Source organism: Cupressus sempervirens, chromosome 4 (genome assembly GCF_028749045.1).
Source record: "Cupressus sempervirens isolate cs-2001-9-10 chromosome 4, ASM2874904v1, whole genome shotgun sequence".
NCBI classification, from domain to species: Eukaryota; Viridiplantae; Streptophyta; class Pinopsida; order Cupressales; family Cupressaceae; genus Cupressus; species Cupressus sempervirens.
The window spans coordinates 368,356,684-368,362,836 of NC_143121.1; positions in this window are offsets into that span (position 1 = coordinate 368,356,684).

A 6,153-nucleotide genomic window follows, 5' to 3' on the forward strand; every position below is an offset into this window, starting at 1 on the left:
ACAAAAAAGGAATTAAGCTACAAACAAGGAGCTTCATTGACACAGGAAAGATTTCTTTCGTATATATATAAAGTATAATCAACATGATACAGTCATTATATCTATGTTAGTATTATACACTCAACTTCTTTTCTCAACTTTGTTTTTCAATCATGCATCATGCATATTAATAATAAACTATAGTCTTGAATTACATAATAATTAGTCTTGTTTGATTCTTCTATATGTGCAACTATTTAAAGACGATTCTATGTGACCACCATTTCTTTTCTATATATAAATTATAATCAATATGATACGATAATTATTTCTATGTTACTATTATACACTCAACTTCTTTTCTCAATTCTATTTTTTAATCATGCATCATGCATATTAATAATAAACTATAGTCTTGAATTACACAATAACTAGTCTTGTTTGATTCTTCTAAATGTGCAGTTATTTAAAGACAATTTTATGTGACCACCATACCTTAAAAGTATGAACTAGTTAAGTTATTTTATTGAATAGGTAAATGGTTTTATATAATGACAAATTGTCAATTTGTTGCCTTTGTCATTAAATGAATCTCCTCAAATAATGTTTATTTCTGCTAGGTTTTGTATGACTTCTGTCTGAGCCCTTGCTGGTTTGTCACCTACCATACCACATTTACTACGGGATTAGTATTCATTTATAATGGCCTCAGCCTTCTCTAGCTCAGAAGTTGATGCTAGTGTTGGAGTTGTTGCTATTGGAGAGAATGGCATCATTAGATAAGTGACCATGCAAGTTTGTCCCCAATGTGTTCCATGAGGTAATTCTTCTCCTAATATTATTTTGAATGTCAAGGACTTTGATAGTGCATGCACTTGGTTAGAACATCAAACCATCATTGGGTATTTTGTGGGTCACACTCCTTTTGAAGGCATGCTGTGGGAATGGGTTTCCAAGGTTTGGACACCTTAGGAAGCTCTCCTTGAAGGCATTCAAAGCCTTACCAAAGACTTTTTCCTTTTTCTCTTTGGCACCCTAGGCCAAGTTGAACATGTGTTTGTTTGAGGTCCCTAGACTGTTAGGTCCTCCCTCTTGGTTTATCAACATTGGTATTGCAATTTTTTTGTTTCTGATAATAGCAAGCTTAAGGTGCCTATTTGGGTGGAGTTCCCTAGACTACCTATCCCATGTTGGTCCTTTTTGTCAGCCATTATGCAAACTGTTGGCACGGTTGTTTGCCTTGAACTAGACAAGTTTTTCAATGCTTGGCCCTAGCATAGGGTATGTGTTGAGGTCAACCTATCTAGGGACCACAAAGACTCCATGGATATCTAGATTGATGGTACCACCTTCACCCAGAAGGTGCTTTACCTAAACCTTCTGAATACTTATTATTGATGCTAGTCTACTAAGCACAAGATTAGGGATTGTCCTTTGTTGGACCACAACCATCCACCCATTTCAAAAGCCAACCCAACTATGACTACCAAGAAAAATGAATAAACTATAGCGGTGAGAAAAGGAAAGGGTTCATCTACAGCTAAGGCGAGCTCTTTGCCTATGGATAATGGTAGACCTAGCTCAAGCCTAGTTCAACTAGAGCTTTCAGTCCATTTGTTTCCTTTTCCTCTTGTTTCAAACCCTAGAGTGTAGGGGAAAATGTGTGTTCATACTCCTAATCCTTGTCCTTTATGGATTCATGCACCACAAGTGGTGCTAATGATTACATAGCAAATGCTATGTCAATCTCACATACTAGATGACCGTGATGTGTATGTTGATAATAGGGAGAAGAGTAAGAGGGTCATCTCTCTTGATGACTCCTCATTTGATGCTCCCACATTTTTGTAAAACAATGTCTCCTCTCTTGGAGATGAGGATGACATGTAAGTTGGTTTACCATGAATTTCCTCTCATGGAATGTGTTGTGTTTTCTTCCCAACATGAGGCTGGGCAAGGTGGAGTTGCTACTCTTCTATCTCCTTGTTTACTTTCTTCTGTTATTTTGCATGGGTTTAACCCTCTACACATGGTGGTTTGGATTTTGTTGTCTTTTTAGAATCATTTTTTGGTATTGTTAACATTTATGCCCCTAATGATGATGTTGAGTGTTCACACTTGTGGCATTGGTTGGCAGATCATTTGCCACCTGCGACCTAGGTTTTTTGTGGGGACTTCAACATGGTTGAGTTGGCCACTAACAAGGAAGGACTTCTGCCTTTTCAATGGGCAGCTGGGGAAAAAGAGGCTTGGTTTCACATGTGAAACAAGCTAGGTCTTTTTGATTTCAATGCTAGTTGCTACCGCCCAAATGGGGTTTGGCATACATGGTCCAACTTTTGAGCTGGGTCTAACATATTCTTAATGAGACTTGATAGGGCTATGATTTCTGCACAATCCTTTTTTTTCCTTCTCTCACAAGTATGCCCTACCTATCACACCTTATGTGACATTGTCAAATAATTCCCCCATTATCTTTTCTATCACTTGGCAAACAACTCGACCTCATCCTTGTAAAATCCATTTTTATCTCAATACTTCTTTGCTATCCCATCCATCGACTATTACCCACATACTTTGAGTTTGTAGTCTTGAGTCTCGACCCCACACCCAAGTTGGGTGGAATCAATGGCAAAATAATGACATCCTCCATACTATGAGTTTCTTCAAATTTACAGTAGACTGTTGGCTAAGTACCATAGAAGATCTTATGAAGCCACAACTAAAGATCTACATGTGGCCTTAATAGCCCTCGCCATGAATCTGTTTGATGTGGATCTTCAAGTTTGGCTTGCCAATATTTGACACTAAAAGAAAGTTGTAGATAGTTATGCTACTAGAGAAGCTTAGATCAAGGCTCGTCTCCATTGGTTGGAGGTCGACAATCAGGCTTCTAAAGAATTTTTAAATGTTGTGCAGGTTTGTCACTCTGTAGTTGGCATCAAACACATGAAAGAAAAACAACAGGTTCTTAATAACCTGCCAGACATTCTCTAGGCTTTTGTGTGCCACAATGAGTAGGCTTTCATGGCTTAAGGGCCCTATGTTGTGTGTGACTAAGATTTACAAGCTTTCCTTGCTATCACTCCCAATAGGCTTGCTCCTGAGCAATATGCCTTTTGTGAGAAAAATTTAATACTTGCAAACCTGAAGGAAGTTGTCATTTTCGTGGTTAATGACAAAGCCTCTAGTTGTGATGGTTTTCCTTGTGAATTCTACAAAATCCTATGGGATTATATTGGCCCTGATTTGCTTCAAGTGTATCATGAAGCTTACAATTCTAATTCCCTAGGCAACATTATCAACAAGGGTAATATTAAATTCATACCTAAAGTTGGTGATCCCAAGGAAATATGCAACTGGAGCCCTATCACTTTGCTAAATGTCTCCTACAAGATCATTGCCAAAGCCCTCTCTCTTAAAATTTGACACTTTCTCCCTCACATTGTTCAAACTAAAAAAACTAGTTTCATCAAGTCCCAATATATCTTGGATAACATCATTGTTGTTTGGGAAGGTATGGAATGAGCCTAATAATCCAAGTAGCAGGCTTTATTTTTGGAGATTGATTTTGTCAAAGCTTATGATCGGATTGAGTGGTCGTTTATCCCAGCCATGCTTCAAGCTTTGGGGTTTGGTCCAATCTTTCTGTAGTCTGTGTAGATGCTTTTTGGTGATGCCTCTGCTTGCATTATCATAAATGGGAGGCAATCAGAAGCTTTTGGGCTCTTCAAATCTATTTGTTAAGGTTTTCCTCTTGCACCTTCACTTTATGTGCTGGCGGCTAAAGGTTTTGGCTATCTTCTTGCCAACGCCATCTCTGAGGGTCCAATGCATGGCATTTCTCTTCTAGGGTCTTCCATGCAACTTGTTAATGGCAATTTTGTAGAAAATTCCTTCCTTACTTTGGTGGAAGACAAAGACAATATTTCCAATGCCTTGCAGTGCTTGGATACTTTTTGCCTTGCCTCTAGTCTACTATCCAATGTCACAAAACCATTTGTTACAAATAGTCTTTCTTTCTAGTCCCTCAGTGTTTGCAATAGTATGGGTGGAAATGAGTCCAACATGGATAAATTTTTAAGAAATTTGGACATTCCCTTTTCTTTTCAAACCTCCCCCGTGGAGTTGTGGAATGTCGTCCTCACATGGATTGAGAAGAAGTTGGAATATTAGATCACTAAGCCACACTCCCTTGCGAGAAATTTTTAACTTTGTTCTAAAGTGCTTGCTACTACACATGTGTACTACTCTTCCTATTAGGCCCCTTCCAAAGCTTCATACCTCAAGCTTGAGCATCTCCTCCGACTTTCTCTGGGCCTATGATGTTGTGCATCATGATTTTCATAGAGTGGCCTAGGATTAAATTGTTGCTTGTCCAAAGACTCTGGTGGGCTTGGGTTTATCTCTACTCGTAAGTAGGGGATTTCCCTTTGTGCCAAGTGGGTCAGTTGGGCCCTCATTAGAGATGAGGTTTGAAAAATTTTGTTACGACATTACATTTCTTTAGGCTTTCTAGTTAACTGACCTACCTAGAACAGGATTGGCTTTCAGACCCTTCTTGTGACTCCTAAATCTATTTAGATTTAGGGCATTTTTGTTGTTAAGAGCATTTGGAAAGCCTAGGAAGCCCTCAAACCATGGGGTAAAAGCATAGATCTGTGTCACTGTTTAGGATACTAAAACCTATTTTGGTCAAATCTCATTTCTCTATCAAAACTCAATTTTTTTTAAAAACTAAAAAATACCCTTTTATAGATCTCAGATTCAATATCATCATTATATAAATTTTTGAGTGTTTTGATTAGTTATAATATGTTATAATTCCAAAATATTATAAGTCAATATTTCAACATTTCAAAAGATACTCCCTCAAAAAAGGAAACAAAATAGTAAATAATATCAAAAAAAAATTAAAAATATATTTATCTCTAGAGGAGAGACTCCTCTTCATGAATATGTAAATTTTTTTCAAGAAGGTGTGGATTTGATAGGGAAGTTTTGACGGGAGGAAAAAAACTCTTGGGTTCTAACAAGGTCGAGCTTGAGTACTTATAACAAAGAAAGTATATGTAAAAAATATTTATTTATTTATTTATTCCCTAGCTATACATATTATCTATAAGATATTTCTAAATCATAACAGAAAAGGATCATTTGCATATACTTGTTTGACAAGAACTATACCCTATATTTTTTACCATTAAAAAAGCAACTTCAAAATAAAAGAAAATGAATAAATTCTTACTCAAAATATATATAAAAATTTTAGGCATAATATTCATCCAATTCTACACATTTCATCAATTTACATCATCTTCAAATTCTAAACACAAATACAATTTTTTTTGTCATTACTGTGGAACTGTCGCATTTTGATATCTTGTTTCTTTATAATCGGTGACACGAGTTTGTGCTTTTACCCCATGGCTTTGCTAGGCTAGTAATGGGTTCAGAGATGGACTCTCAATGAACCGACAAAATCTTTGGTGGTCTCCCTTGTTTGTTGCTCAAGACGTTTCTTTAGCTAAGATTCAAGGAGCCAGCACTCTGTGCTTATTTTGAAGGGGTATCAAAACTCTCAAGGATTTATTTTCCAGGGTTACTATGAGCCTTCACTCATGTGAGGATCTACAGGTGTAGTTCAAGCTTATCCATGCAGATTGATAGACAATTAATCTTCTAGTTTTTGTGGTGCCTCCCAATTTTTGACAAAAGCTTGGTATTTACTCATCTTGCCCATGGTGGAAAGATTGGAAGTGGTATCCTACCACTCTTATGACTAGTTACAAGCCCAAGTTGGGTTATTGGTGGCTAGTGCTCCATCTTTCAATGGTTGATACTCTCAATCAACGTTGGCATTTGCATTCTTCTTATAAGACTTCTCTAGCACACCATTACGGAGCCAAGGATTGCTCACTTTTCTAGGTGCCTTCTCTTCTAAGGCTTGCCTCTGGGCTCTTGGATTCAGCATCTAGGAGTCCCAGATCCTAGATGCCCTTTTTGTGGTAAGCCCAAAAGCTTTGTACACATTTTTTGGTTTTGCAGGAGAGCCCAAAAGTATTGGCTTTGGACCCATGAATTTTTCAAGGCTTTCCATCCAAAGGATTTCACTTGGCATATGGTTGTGCTAGGAGATCTACCCAGGATTCCTTTTAGATATGTTCAGATTTG